The 14,906-nt window shown below is 47.1% G+C and overlaps 1 protein-coding gene across 1 annotated transcript in view; it reads left to right on the top strand.

Moving 5' to 3' along the window:
• Positions 1-4,009: 4,009 nt before the first annotated feature.
• Positions 4,010-14,906, top strand: part of SLC2A9 (solute carrier family 2 member 9) — a gene marked incomplete at its 3' end in the record, with an annotated part of 83,517 nt that continues 72,620 nt past the window's right edge. The window contains exon 1 of the mRNA XM_081207698.1: positions 4,010-4,027. The remainder of the gene's footprint in view (positions 4,028-14,906) is intronic.

Here is a 14,906-nt window from a genome sequence, read left to right as displayed (position 1 = left end):
CCATCAAAAGTGGGACTATGTGTGGGGACCATGAAACACACCCTAATTTCCATAAATAAGCTTCCATGGCTCATCAGATGTGCCTCAGTTTCCAGTCTTTACAGAGCGCTCTTGCAGAAATCTATGCCAGCCTTTGCTACTCACCTGAGGCTCTGGGAGGTGCCCCTACCAGAAATATCTATAGCCCTGCACGAAATTGCTGTTGCTCTTGGCTGCTACTGCATTCAATTCAGTGTGTTCCAGAACAGCCTGGAATTATAATTTCATTGTATTTATTTTAAACATATTCTGCTCTACAGATAGCCCTAGCAGTGCCAGAAACAATAGACAAGTATGACCAGTTCCATTTACCAGAACTGTTGACCTCTTTTATAACGGTCCATACATTTTTCCAAAAGTGAAAAGGTCTTTGCATTTCTTTGCTGCATAGCAAATGTTTGCCACTCACTGGTCACGCCACTCCACCCTGGTTAATTTTTTTATATATATATAACGTGTAGCACCTTATCTGAGTATTATGGGAAAACGTTAATTTGCCTCCCTTTGATTTTTCTGGTTTAAACCCAACCCGATTTTGATCTTGATTTTGTTCACAGTGTCTTTGGCTGTTGTCTACATTTTCCTCTGCCATCCTTTTTTTTTAAAGAAAAAATTGGGTGTGGGCTGCAACTTGCAGTGCAATGCCATTACTGTATTAACATAGTGTGATGGGCGGTCCTCCTTTCATCTGCCAGATAAAACTCTTTTGTGCTGAGTGGCAGTTTCCTGAAGTCATGTTAAAAAGACACCGGATCAGTTGCTTAGATAAGTAACATATCAGCAAATCATGAATATCGTTACTATTTGGGAAAAATCTTCTCTAGAAATGTAGACTTTTTATAAAAAGTGTCACTTTGCTTGCAGAATAAGCCGAATCGTGTTTTTTTAAGTTACACGGAATGCAAAGGAGACCAGTACTGCAATCTTCCATGTACACACACTTCGTCAGTGGGTCTTACTTCTGAGCAGACATGGCCATGATTGTATTATAACCCTTGGGCTTACAATACTTTTTAATGCAAAGGGGACTTAAACATCTACCTTCAGAAGAAAAGGGGTCCTTTAGAGATGTATTTTGATGAAGTTGTGTCTCTTGAAGGCAGGACAGATTGACTGAGCACTAGCCACTATGGCTGGAAGTTCATTAATTAAGTACATTAATTAAGTGGGCAGAAATTCCCCCACCTAGGGAAAATTGTTTAGGTCTGCACAAATGATTTTATTAAAGGAAATTATAATTAGGCATTAGGCATTATGGACATTGAACTTTTTATTTTCACTTAAGGAACTGAAATGAATGACTGTTGGGACTGAAGGGACTGAAATGAATGAATGCTTTAAGTTAGAGGAAATGTGTCTGACAGAAAGTGGCGTAGACAGGCGTTCGTATTGACCAATGGTTCCAATGGCATGAACCCAATGGAAAATCGGAAGTACCTCTTTTGGAAATTGTGTCAATGCTTAACCACTTCAGCTTCCTTTGCTTCCCCTCCCCCCATCTCTCCCTTCTGTTTCCGTATCTCTATTGTTTCTTTCTCTTTCTCTTTTGCTTTTTCATCTCAATTTTTTGTATTGTGCATGATCCCCAACCCAGGCTTAAGGCCTGGTTAACATGCAGATGAAGGTGATGAAGGACCTTGTGTGAGAGGCAGGGAAGGGAAGAACTCCCAGGCTGGGAGGAGAAAGGAAGGCTCTCAGGTGAGAGCTGGGAGGGCTCACCTTTCTCTGTGTGAGACAAGCGAAGATCTACCTGTGAAGGAGGACTTTATATCATTCTTCTTTTTTCTCTTTCTCTCTTGATTCTTTGTTTTTGTTTAGACTAGTTTGTTCTTTTATTCTAATGTATTACAAAAAGTCTTAATAATATATATTAAATAACCATAATACATTGTCCTAGGCGCGCGCACACACACACACACACACACACACACACCAGCCAAGGAAGACACACGCCTGACAGTTAATTCTTTATCAACGAAAGTCTGCCCTTACAGTATGTATGATGTTTCTGAGGGTGGTCTTGGACTCCAGGGCGGGCAATTTAAAATGTCTATATAAGGGCGGGCACACCTTTTTTCTAGGTCCTCCTCCTTTCCTGCGTGTGGTGGAGCACCCTGTTGCAACAGTTAATAAAGATGAGGCTTACTAGCTGCTGTGGCAGCTGTGGCCATTCCTCCCCTCCCCACATCCCAGCTCCTGCCTTGCAGGTGGCAGCAAGCCCCATAATCGCTGCCCCATCTCCTGGGTCAAACCCCTCCGCCACACATTTGTCAAGGCCTCCCCACCAGGCCCTGACATCTGTTAAGGCTTGCAGGAACTCCTGCGAGGTTCTTTGAAGGAGGAATGGGGTGTAGGTATAATGAACACGTCAATTAAATTATTGTTTCAGCCATGCAGGTTCTGATTATAGTCTCTGCACCAAAATAAATAGGGAGAGGCAAGAACGATTCCCAAACAGCAGCTAGTTCTAGAGGATGATATGGAGAGTTGGCAGAAAGCATGGTGGCAACGTTCGTGATACAGCGTTGCTGAATGGCTGGTTTAATGGGAAGGCCTTGTATTCTTGTTCCAGTAAATATGCTACTTACTTTGAGTGCCATTAAAGCCAGGAGCTCTAGTATGTATTGGATTGAAGCCACATGAGTGGTACAGTCATTCCCTTTTCAGACATGCCCTGAGTTATCAAACTTTAATCCTTCATATCTTGTTTGCTGGTCCAAAATGTTTTGCAGGCTGAAAGTGCCATCTTGAAGGGACCATATTTCTCATGCTAATATAAATACTTCTTACTTCTAATATGAACAGCATTTGAAGACTCTGAAAGCATATTTTTCAGTGGAGCACTAAATAAAAATTGCAAGACTGTTGTCAAATCTAGGGCCGGCCCACCCAAGAGGCAAGGTGAGGCAACCAAACCACCTTAGGTGGCAGGATCAACAGGGGTAGCATATCTGGTCCCTGCCGAATGCAATGACGTCTGTGGCACATTCCTAGGTAGTTGCATCTGCCACCTTCTGGATGGGGCAGCTGGTCTCCTCCCACCCCTGGGAAGGAAATGGCGGAGACTGCCCCTGGTGTCTCTTGGAGTCTTCACCTGACCAACGTGATTCAGACTGGACTCCTTCCCCATCCCCAGTGCCTCATGGAAGGTTGATTTGATTCTCTGCCTTGTTCCCAACATAGATCTTCCCTCACCTCTCCTTCTCTGGCAGCCCCCCTGCCGCCATTTTGTGGTTCACCTTGTGCCAAAATGCGTTGGGCCGGCCCCCTTCAAATCTAAAAGTATGGGGCAGATAAATGCTCTGCAGAGCACCATTGCCATTATCTTCCCATCTTTTGTGCTGCCTTTGTGGACTGCACTGTGGCTCGCTGCCAATTTATTATCATTTCTAATTTAGCCTCCAAGACCCTGTGGATACTGTCATACAGTGAACTGCAATTCATAAATCAAATAGTTTTAAACTTCTTGAAATATATGGATCCCAAGGTTCAGCTAAGCTAAGGATGGTGAAGCTGAGTTGACCAAAACGATGAGGATTTTCACAAAACATTTTAGTAGTCTAGGTCCCAAAATTCATAATGTTTGTCAAAGATTTCTCTCCACAATTTCAGTGTGTGGTGTGGATGGTGAAGTTTAAGGAATTTTTAAATATTTCTGAGCCTGCAACCTAAATGAGGGTGTGATTCTTCAGTAGTGTTTCCTTTATTGATTGTGGGAAGGGTTTCTGAAGGCAGATGAACATTCCTTAAAGCTGCTAGGAAGGTATGAGTGAATGATGGCTGTTATGCCCAGTAGGGGAATTGGAAAATAATTGCCAAAAAGCCTTCTGAAAGGCAGAAAGGAGGAAAGAGGAGCAATAGGATGCATTTTCTTTTCTCAAATGCTATTAGCAACACTCATGTGATCAGAATTATAGCAGTTGAGAGCTTCCCAGGCATATTTCATTTCTGAAGAGTTACTTATGTATTCTGTTCCTGGCCTTATAAGGTAAGAATGGTTAAAATATTATATGTAAATATGAATGTATGGATGAGAATGTGTGTCTACAGTCATATAAATATGAATAAATAAAACAACTATATCTTCTTACTATAAATAAGTTAAAGTAAAACTGATATTTCATCAGATTAAAAAAAAGCTATGTTTAAAATTTGATATGCAGTTACTTGGCAATATGTCCTTACTGAACTCAGTAAGGCTTACTTCTGAGTAAACACATATAGAACCAGGCTGCCTGTGAGTTTCTTCAGGGATGTGTTCAAGAGTTTACAAAATGTTACTTTATCCTTTTAAGTGCAGCTAAATTTGCAAAGACAGAATAGGAGATATGCTGTTCTTTCATCATCTTTCCGTCATAATATCCCTGTACAGTATGGGACTTGCAACACCAATAAGTAGCACAAAATAAAATAATGGAGCTTGCAGATCTTTTAACACTTTAATAGTTACTTCAGTTTAGTTCCAGCTTCTTTAATACTTCTTCAGGGGGAAAGTTGATAGCCGTCCCGGTTGATTGATTTTCCATCGCCGTTCTCAGAGTTTCAGAATCTCAGAATCAGAATTCAAGATAGCCTTAACATATTGGTTGTCAACCAGTGTGCCTGGCGCCCTGGGGAGACTTGAGGAGCATTCAAGGGAGCCCCGGGGTCAGAGGCATCCTTTCATTAACTTGCAGCCCATATATTCCTGCATTATTTCTCTCCCTTCCTCTCCAAGGAACATTCATAGGTGCCTGTGTCTTTAACTTGCAGTGGTCTTGCTTCCTAGAGTCCTCCTCTTCCTCACTGCCTCCCAGTCCCAGATTCCTAGATTCCTAGTCTCTCCCCTCCCCCTGCTCTCCATTTCTGGTACGCTTATGTAGAGGCTCCTTCCACAAGCTCAGAGTGAGGTAGAGCACAAGCATGTCCTGTAGAAGGGGAAAGTATGCCTCTGCTGGTGTCCCTAAATAGAGATTTGGCTGCCCTTGTCTGTTGCTAAGGTGTGGGTAAGCCAGAAATTTTCAGGGTCTTCTTGCTTCTCAGAGGCTTTTTGCCTTTTTGATCTGCTGCTATTTGGCTGCTTGGGCTGGGTCAGGCCAGCTGATAGTGACTGCTGGGGGGAGGGAGTGTTAATGGTGCCCCTTTGATCTGCTGCTTGAGGGGGCATAATGGAGAAAAAAGGCTTTTACTTGGGAGTAAATCTGCACCTCAGAGAGCCTGTGCTGGGTGTGAAGGGGTCACTGCTGTGGGAAGAGGGGTGCAGGTTGAGATCTCTCCAATGAGGGAGGGAGAAGTGGCTTGTGTGCGCCATTTTGGGGGGAGATGGTTGTTTCCATCCCTGATCTGGTGCCTGCATTGCTTGGGTTCCTGTCAGCATGTGCGTTCCCACTTACACGCACGCCAAAAACGGCATCGAAAAGGAGTGGGGTGGGACGGGGCAGGGCAGGGCAGAGGTGAGGTGGAACGGGAGAATCCCCACTTGTGGGCATCCTGTAATGAAACCCCTAGTTTAAGTGGTTCCCCCAGTGGAGCCACAGAAAGAATGTGGTTGGTCAAGGAAGCCATGGACTCAAAAAGCTGGGAAACCACTTCCTTAACAGATTGGAGAACTGTGCCCAAACTAACAAAATAAAATTTCAATAGGGACAAGTAAGTTTTTACACTTCGACAGGAAGAACCAGCTTTACAAATATAAGATGGGGGACACCTGGCTTGCCGGTGGTACATGTGAGAAGAATCTAGGCATCTTAGTAGACCACAAGTTTAACATGACTCAACAGTGAGATGTAGCAGAGAGAAAAAAGCTCATGCTATTCTAGGCTGCATCAACAGAAGTATGGTGTCCAGAACAAGGGAAGTCATGGTACCACTCTATTCTGCCTTGATCAGACCACACCTGAAATACTGTGTCCAGTTCTGGGCACCACAACTGAAGAAGAATATTGACAAGCTGGAAGGTGTGCAGAGGAGGGCAACCAAGATGATCAAGGGTCTGGAAACCAAGCCTTATGAGGAACATTTGAGGCAGTTCAGTATGTTTAGCCTGGAAAGGAGGAGACAGAGGAGATACTATGGTCATATTCAAGTACCTAAAGGGCTGTCACATGGAAGATGGAACAAGCTTGTTTTCTCCTCAAACCAGTGGATTCAAGCTACAAGAAAGACATTACCCATTAAGCATTGGGAAGAACTTTCTGACAGTAAGAGTTGTTTGACAGTGGAACAGACTCCCTCAGAAGGTTGTGGACTCTCCTCATGGGAGGTTTTGAAGCAGAAGTTGGTTGGCCATCTGTAATGGATGCTTTGAGATTCTTGCATTGCAGGGGGTTGGACTAGATTATCCTCAATGTCCCTTCCAACTCTTCAGTTCTGTGATTCTATGAACAATGGATCCCGTTCTGCATCTTTAAAAGTAGAACAGGTGAGGCATATCAATTTTGGGGACAACTCCTGGTCCCTTCCAGCTCTACAATTCTATGAATTTATTTCACTATTCTTACTGCATCTGTCATGAATGCAGTAGGGTTCTTTTGTGGCCTGCATGGATGAATTCATGAACATTTCTGTGTTACCCCCAAAGTGAAGTTCTGTGGGTGGCTTTCTCCTTGGTAGGAGCTTCTATGGAATATGGTCTCTGGATGCTTCAGCAGCAGCCGCAGCAAATGATGGGAACTGGGTGTGGGGAAATGCAGAATGCTGTAACATCAGCAGTAGGTTAAGTTGGGGTGGGGGAATTCTCTGCAGATGTTGTGGGTGGCAATCTTATGGCAGTGTCTAAGTTAAGGAGTTTCTTCCCCACAGAGGTGTGTCTGCAACTTTCATTGTGTATTTTTTTGTCCTATGTGGAAGATGCACCTCTTTATTGTGGCCTTGGACACTTGATATATTAGGACCCACCTATTCTTGGCTGTAAAATTCTGCAAGGCAGGCTCAAGCAGTACATGGACTGAGAATTCCCAGAAGTGCAACCTGGATTTAGAAGAGGCAGAGGAACCAGAGACCAAATTGCAAACATGTGCTGGATTATGGAGAAAGCTAGAGAGTTCCAGAAAGACATCTACTTCTGATGCAAAAGCCTTTGACTGTGTCGACCACAGCAAACTATGGCAAGTTCTTAAAGAAATGGGAGTGCCTGATCACCTCATCTGTCTCCTGAGAAATCTCTATGTGGGACAAGAAGCTACAGTTAGAACTGGATATGGAACAACTGATTGGTTCAAAATTGGGAAAGGAGTACGACAAGGCTGTATATCATGGGTGTCAAACTCAAATTCATCGGGGGCCGCATCAGCAGTTTGGTCACCCTCAAAGGGCCGGTTGTATCTGTAGGACTATGTGTCCGCCGCTGCTGCTTGGCTTCCTCCGGCCAAGCTTCCCCTGGCGCGCGGATTTTGCTTTCGTGCTCTCTTTATTTATTTTTTGCAGCAGCGACCTTGCTCAGCCAGCACCCGTCGCGCGTGGGTTGCTTGGAGGGGGGCGGGCACAGAGCGACCCGCGTGGCTTTCCGAGCCAACCCTCCTCCAGCCCACCTTAATAAGGGCCTAGGCTTGCTAACTTTGCGGCTAGACCTCGGTGTTTGTACACACTGCAGAAAATGTGCAGCACTTTAAAGGTGCACCCTCCCGCATCCAGCCTGCCTTTCTGGGAGGAGAGGAGGAGGAGGCGGCAGCGGCGGGCGAGTCACTCGTGCAAGAGGGAAGAGCGAGCGATGGCCCGGGATCAGGCCTCTCCGATCAGGGCCAAAGGTGAACCGAGGGAGGGAGAGAGAGAAGGATCCCTAGCTTCGTGCGCAGCGGCGGCTCTTACGCGCGCGGACCCCGCGATGGCGCAGCCGGTGTCGTGTGCTTTGCTCCGTCCAAGCGGGCAAAGCGAGGGCCGAGAGCCGGAAAGCAGTCCGCATTTCCCAGAAGAAAGCACCGCAATGGGTACTGCGAGCCAGACAGGCCTTGACAGCGGAGGGCGGGCTCGATTCGGGGCTTGGCGAGGAGGAGAGGGAGAAATCAGAAAGGGCACCGCGCGGCTGGGTTGGGTTGCAAATCAAGCACGTGAAAGGGTTGCCTTTTGCAGAGCCGGATAGGCGCGGAAGGAGCGTTCCTGCCTTTGTCATTGATAAAAGGGCTTGCGGAGGAAGGGGGCGGCCCTTACAGACACCAGGAATTGCTGGCTACACGGGCCACATGACGAGGTCTGGCGGGCCGGATTCGGCCCGCGGGCCTTGTGTTTGACACCCGTGCTGTATATTGTCTCCCTGCTTATTTAACTTATATGCAGAATTCATCATGCGAAAGGCTGGGCTGGATGAATACCAAGCCGGAATTAAGATTGCCGGAAGAAATATCAACAGCCTCAGATATGCAGATGACACAACACTAATGGCAGAAAGTGAGGAGGAATTAAAGAACCTTTTAATGAGGGTGAAAGAGGAGAGTGCAAAATATGGTTTGAAGCTCAACATCAAAAAAACGAAGATCATGGCCACTGGTCCCATCACCTCCTGGCAAATAGAAGGGGGAGAAATGGAGGCAGTGAGAGATTTTACTTTCTTGGGCTACATGATCACTGCAGATGGTGATAGCACCCACGAAAGTAAAGGACGCCTGCTTCTTGGGAGAAAATCAATGACAAACCTAGACAGCATCTTAAAAAGCAGAGACATCACCTTGCCAACAAAGGTCCGTATAGTTAAAGCTATGGTTTTCCCAGTAGTGATGTATGGAAGTGAGAGCTGGACTATAAAGAAGGCTGATCACTGAAGAATTGATGCTTTTGAATTATGGTGCTGGAGGAGACTCTTGAGAGTCCCATGGACTGCAAGAAGATCAAACCTCTCCATTCTTAAGGAAATCAGCCCTGCGTGCTCACTGGAAGGACAGATCCTGAAGCTGAGACTCCAATACTTTGGCCACCTCATGAGAAGAGAAGACGAAACGGTTGGATAGTGTTCTCGAAGCTACCAGCATGAGTCTGACCAAACTGCGGGAGGCAGTGGAAGACAGGAGGGCCTGGCGTGCTCTGGTCCATGGGGTCACGAAGAGTCGGACACAACTAAATGACTAAACAACAACAACAACATTCTTGACTGTAATTTGTCTGAATCTTATCTTCAAAGCCCAGACCACAGAGATGCTTACTTCAAAGTAAAGTAGTAAACTTTTATTGCAGCAGTTTAACAGTTCAAAAACTCAGTGGCAAAGTAAATGAAAATTCTAGGGATAGTGCTCTTACAAGGCAGAAGAGTAACACCAATAAATCTGGACCAAGAACAAAGACCAAGGTTCAAGAGTTCACGAGTAGTAGCAAGACTCCAGGAATGCATGGAAGACACCGAGTTGTTCCAACAAGTTTCCCCACCTACTCATCAAACTTTAAAGCAGAGCTGGGGATTGTTCAATTACTCATGAGAGGCCCCCCCTCTCTGCAGGAATTCCTGGCCTGAAGACAGGCACTTCTCTTGGGGTGGGGTTCTCTCTTCTCTTCTCTTCAGGGATCTCTTAAGAAACCTCTGGAAGACATCGCCAGGTGCACCTCCTCTTCCTCCTCTTGCTCTGTCACAGCCTCTGGGCGCTGCTCATTCTCCACAGGCTGGGAGGGGGTAGCCTCTGGGTCTCCCACCTCATCAGGGCTCATTCCCCCCTCCGAGTCCTCAAGTGATCCTCATTCTTTGCCCGAATCAGAGAAGAAAGAGGGAACCACAGCCTGTATGGTGAAGGAAATCAAATAAATCATCAGCCACATTTAAAAAAAACTTTAAAAACATTTTAGTTATTTTTATGGTACATATGTAAATTGCCTTGAGAGGCATGTAGAAGGTAGTTGAATGAGACTTACTTCCAGGTGACTGTGTTTAGGGTTGTGGTCTAAGTTCCGATCTACACATTGGTCTAGGCCAGGAGTTGCAGATCAGGGCAGTTGCAGACATTGGGACTCACAAAGACTGAGTTTCTCAATGAACCCATTGAATATTGAATTTAGCATTCTGTATGTATGGTTCAGAGTCAACAATGTTCTGTGTTGTACACACAGTACATATTCAGTTAAATTCAACAGTTTATTGTCTTTTTTCCTAGTCAGACTCCTAGGGACTTAACTGTTCTTGATAGCAAACAGTTGTCTGTCCCTTTTCTTGAATTAGGAACCAAAGGAAACTCAGTTAGGATATATTATCTATCTCTACATATGCTTGCAGGAAATAAAATCACAAGCTGCACAATTAGATATAATAAAGTTATGGACATGTAATGCTAGGGTAGCCTGCAATAAATCGTTAAACAAGATAAAGTCATTTATCATGTGTGCTGGCCTTCTTCCACAACATAAGCAAAGATTCTTCAGGCACACAACAGCAAGTTCTGTGCTCTGCTTTACTTGTTCACTTTACAGCAGAAAACTTCCTGGTTTTAGTGTCTTGCTTCTTTTGCTCCATATTTGCAGGTTTACATTGCTTGACATGCACACTTCTTCTTTTAAGTACTGCATCATATAATTCAGTGACTCTCTGGTGGCCGGCCTGCGAGGCAAATTATTAGGACATATTTACACTACAAAATTTAAGTTGAGTTGGATCAAGATTTAGTTATGCTTAGAGCAGACCTGTTGAAATCAACAGGACGTAAGTCTATCATGGCTAGCGTACCAATGGAATGTCTGTTAAGTAGGACTAAGTCCATATCCAATTTATTGTCCCTCATAAATACCAATGAGTTTAGACCGGCTTGCATTTTTCCAAATATAATAAAATCAGTATGGTTAAGTCCAGTCAAAGGCGACTATGGGGTTGCAGTGCTCATCTCACTTTCAGGCCTAGGGAGCTGACGTTTGTCCACAGACAGTTTTCTGGGTCATGTGGCCAGCATGACTAAAACACTTCTGGTACACGGAGGACCATGACGAGTGCCAGAGTGCACGGAAAAGCTATTTACCTTTCCACAGCAGCAGTACCTATTTTTCTACATGTTTTCGAATTGCTAGGTTGGCAGGAGCTGGGACAGAGCAATGGGAGCTCACTCCATTGCAGGACCTTCCAATCCTTGCCAACCTTCCTGTGCTGGCCCCGGGGGGGGGGGGAGGTACTAATACCGTAGCCGAAGTTCAGTCCAGAGTCACTAGCAGGGTAGACGAACACTGGATGAGACGCGAGGTCCAAAACAGGGAGCCAGGCAGGGGAACAGGAACGCTGGAAGGGCAGCAGCAGGAAGCCAGGCGGGGAACAGGAACACGGGTAGGTCCGCAGCGGGCAGCCGGGCGAGGAACAGGAACACCGGAGAGTAGTAGCAGGAAACCGGGCGAGGAACAGGAACACCGGAGAGTAGTAGCAGGAAGCCGGGCGAGGAACAGAAACACCGGAGAGTCAGGAGCAGGAAGCCGGGCGAGGAACAGGCACACTGGGAGTGCAGATCTAGGTCTGGGTAAAGCAGGTACTCCACAACGACGTTGCTCCCGCAACCTGGGACCGGGCTGCCTGACCTTTATCTTCTTCTAAGGCCGGGGGCGGTCCCGGCCCCCAGGAGCCCCGCCTCTCCTGGCCTTAAGGCGAGCACTCCTCCTGGGAGAGACCAGTTCCCTTCGCCTCTCTGCCCTAAGCCTCTGCAGTTCAGGAGAGGCCGAAGGGTTACTGGGCTCCGGGGGAGGCTCACCTGTAGCCACTGAGTCCTCCAGCACCTCTGGGGCCAGAATGGTCTCACCTGGTGCCTGCCCCTGAGGATCTGGCACAGGTGCAGGCTCCTCAGCATCTAGGCCTTGCCCCAGTTCAGCCGGCCCTGGAGGCGGGGACTCCTGTGCCGGCTGGGATTCCTCCGGTTCACTCTCAGACTCGGAATCCCAGGCCATCACACTTCCAATCAGCAAGCCCTAGAGGCTCAGTGGTTTAGACCCACATCCTATAAAATCAGTAGTGGATGGTGCCCAATGGGAGCCCAACAGTAGGTGGCGCTAGAGTCAATGGCAGGCAGAGCCAACATATTCTCATTTTGCCCTCATCTTTCTCTCTACTGAATTCTATAAAGGAAAAGCCAAGACTAAGGAGGGATAGCCGATGGGCAGTGCCCCACTTGCCCTTACCCAGGCTTCCTCAAACTTGGCCCTCTGGATGTTTTTTGGCCTACAACTCCCATGATCCCTAGCTAGCAGGACCAGTGGTCAGGGATGATGGGAACTGTAGTCTCAAAACATCTGGGGGGCTGAGTTTGAGGAAGCCTGCCCTAATGGATCACCTTCACTGCGTTAAGGTAAAAGTGGATCTTTTTTGTTTCCATTTGTGCTGTTGGACCTCTTCCTCTTTTGTTACTGTGTATCCTGAAGCCTAAATGCTCTCCATTTGGAGATCTGCTCTGACTGGGGATATGGCAAACTCAGGAGCTTCTGTGCCTTCAGGCTTAGCCATCTGCTTGTGCAACAAGGCTGTGAGACAAGACCGAAGGGGAGACCGAGGAAAGGAACCCTGTACACTTCCCAGGTGTTTCCTCCAGAAAGAAACAGTGGCAGCAATTACCAGTTAAAAGGAGGTAGAAAAGGAGAGTTAGATCGGAACCTGCTTCACAGTTTATCCAAATCCTTCAGAGGGACGGGGATACATGGAACATGATGCATTCCTTTTTCTAAACATTACCAGCGGGAGGAGAAGATGTGGGTAATGGCACTCAAGAGTCTTACTAAAAGCCATTTTTCAAAGAGTTGTTCTGGAGGGAATAAAAACATGTTATGCTTGAATGAAGATGTCACAAACAGCACTAGAGAAGTCTTCTGTCGTGGATTTCCCCAGGATTTCTCTGCATCATGAAAACAAAAGCATTTTTGACAGCAGCTTTTCTTTTTCCTCACCATTTCTATTTTCTGTAAAAAATAATTAAGGAAGAAATAGTAGAAAGAAGAGAGAAGGGAGTATTATCTATTAAGATTTGCTTTGTAGCCAAGAATTAGGTTGATATGTTCTGGCAAGCTAGGAAAACCAGCGTCAGCCTTGGCACATTTAGGATGCAACCCTAAGATTGCTTCAGGTCACAAGTGGGAATCGGGGTTTTTAATTTTCTCTCGCGCTAAGCAAAGAACATGCAAGCAGAAAGCTAGCAGAGCAAGAAGTAGCTTAAAGGAGAATCTTTCTCCTTGAAGTGTGAGCTGTTTTGTTTCGCCTTTCGAACTTGCAAGAAACCCTGTGAGCTGCAGGCACAGTCCACAGTACCTTTTCATGTTTCCTACTTCATTCTGCTGCACATGCAGAACAGGGCCAGTGAAGGGGGCAGCAGGCACAAATGTCCCCCCCCCCCGACATAAATTTAGAGTAACACCTGAGCAGTCCTGCTTGAGCTTTACCTGCACATGGCTGCTTTCAATAAGGGTACTCGGCAACCAGGCTCTCATTTGATAATTCCTCCTCTCACCTTGCAAATCATTCAGTAGACATCATCTTTCGATATTTCACAGTCCCACCAAATAAATAATCATGTGGCCCCACCCACACTCTTTAAAAAAATCCATACACTCAACAAAGGGAAAAGCAAACAAAGTGTGCATTGGTGCCAAGCTTGCCTGCTCTTTCCCTCTCTCCCTCCTTCTCTCCTTCCTTCCTTCCTTCCTTCCTTCCTTCCTTCCTTCCTTCCTTCCTTCCTTCCTTCCTTCCTTCTGCACTGGTGCTGGAATTAGGGTGGTACGGCTGGTACACACCTGCACAGGGTGCCAAGCTAAGGGAGCAGTCCGAGGCCTACCTACGGACGACAAGGCACCTCATGGTCAGAGCTGGTGCAGCTGCTCCGGTCACTGCTTCTTCCTCCTCCTCCTCCTGCTCTCTCGGGGTCTCTGCTACAGCCAGGAGACTTGTTTTCCTGGACCGGGCTCAGGTGCCACTTGAGGGAGCTGCAGCCACCAGGGAGGTCCCAATCCTGGGGGTGCTTCCAGAGGTGAAGGGATGGCATGGGCAGCAGCGGAGCAAGCCGATTGGGTATCCTGTGCCCAGGGGCAGGGCCAGCCGCCTGTGGGGCAGGACGAGCCGGGGAAGGACACTCCATGGGGCCTCCGAGGAGTCTGCCTGCCTCCTCCCACTCAGCCACCCTACAGCTGAGGGTGAGGCAGCGGGCGGACCGTTTGGGGCAGCACAGAGCCTGTGGGCACGTAAGCCACCGCGTCACTCCAAGGAGAGACACGTGGCTTGGGCGTGCTGCAGGCCCCAGAGTGAGTGCTGCCTGGCATTTTGTCACCCCCCTCAGGAGTGACACCTGGGCAAACCGCCCCCACCCCCCTTCCTCCTCCACTGAGCATTGAAGGCAAGTGCCAGGCCCCCACTGAAGAGGATTGTGAGGTGCAGTCAGGAGGGCCCTTCCCCGACCCCAGTTTGTGTGCCCTGGGCACCTCAGGGCTGGAGGGGCCCCTTGGAATCTCCTTGTGTGCCCCAGGTGGCTGGACTGGGTAGGCAGCTCTCCTCCGTGCCACTACAGTACCACCTCCAAGTAGACAACTTTGTACTTCCCCAGCCCCACTGGAGCCACTGCAACGTGAGTGTGTGAGAGAGAGAGTGAGTGTGCGCGCGCACACACACACACACACCAAATTTTTCCTCACTCAAGATACCATATTAGCAAAGTTCCCCCTTGCTTCCTTCCATATGTGTGAATGGGTTTGGCTTTCTTTAATTCTGACCAACGGGGGAAATCCATGAAAAAAGTTAGGAGGGGGGAAATTGCATATTGACAGCGACTGACTGATCATCTTGACAGGAAGCAAGAGAAGGTGCTATTAAAGTCAAGGACCAGCACTTAGGGATCCATTGAGGAATTGCTTCATATTTCCTGTTTACTGTTTACTTTCCTACAGCCAGGCAGAACATGTGTCTTAATCCTTAGCTCAGTTGTGTCTAATTAGATACCAGGAAAGAGGTAGTAATTATTTTATGGAATTTCATC

The sequence above is a fragment of the Podarcis bocagei genome (genome assembly GCF_964188305.1).
Source record: "Podarcis bocagei genome assembly, chromosome: 9".
In the NCBI taxonomy this organism is placed as follows: Eukaryota; Metazoa; Chordata; class Lepidosauria; order Squamata; family Lacertidae; genus Podarcis; species Podarcis bocagei.
This window is presented reverse-complemented; position numbering and strand designations above follow the sequence as displayed.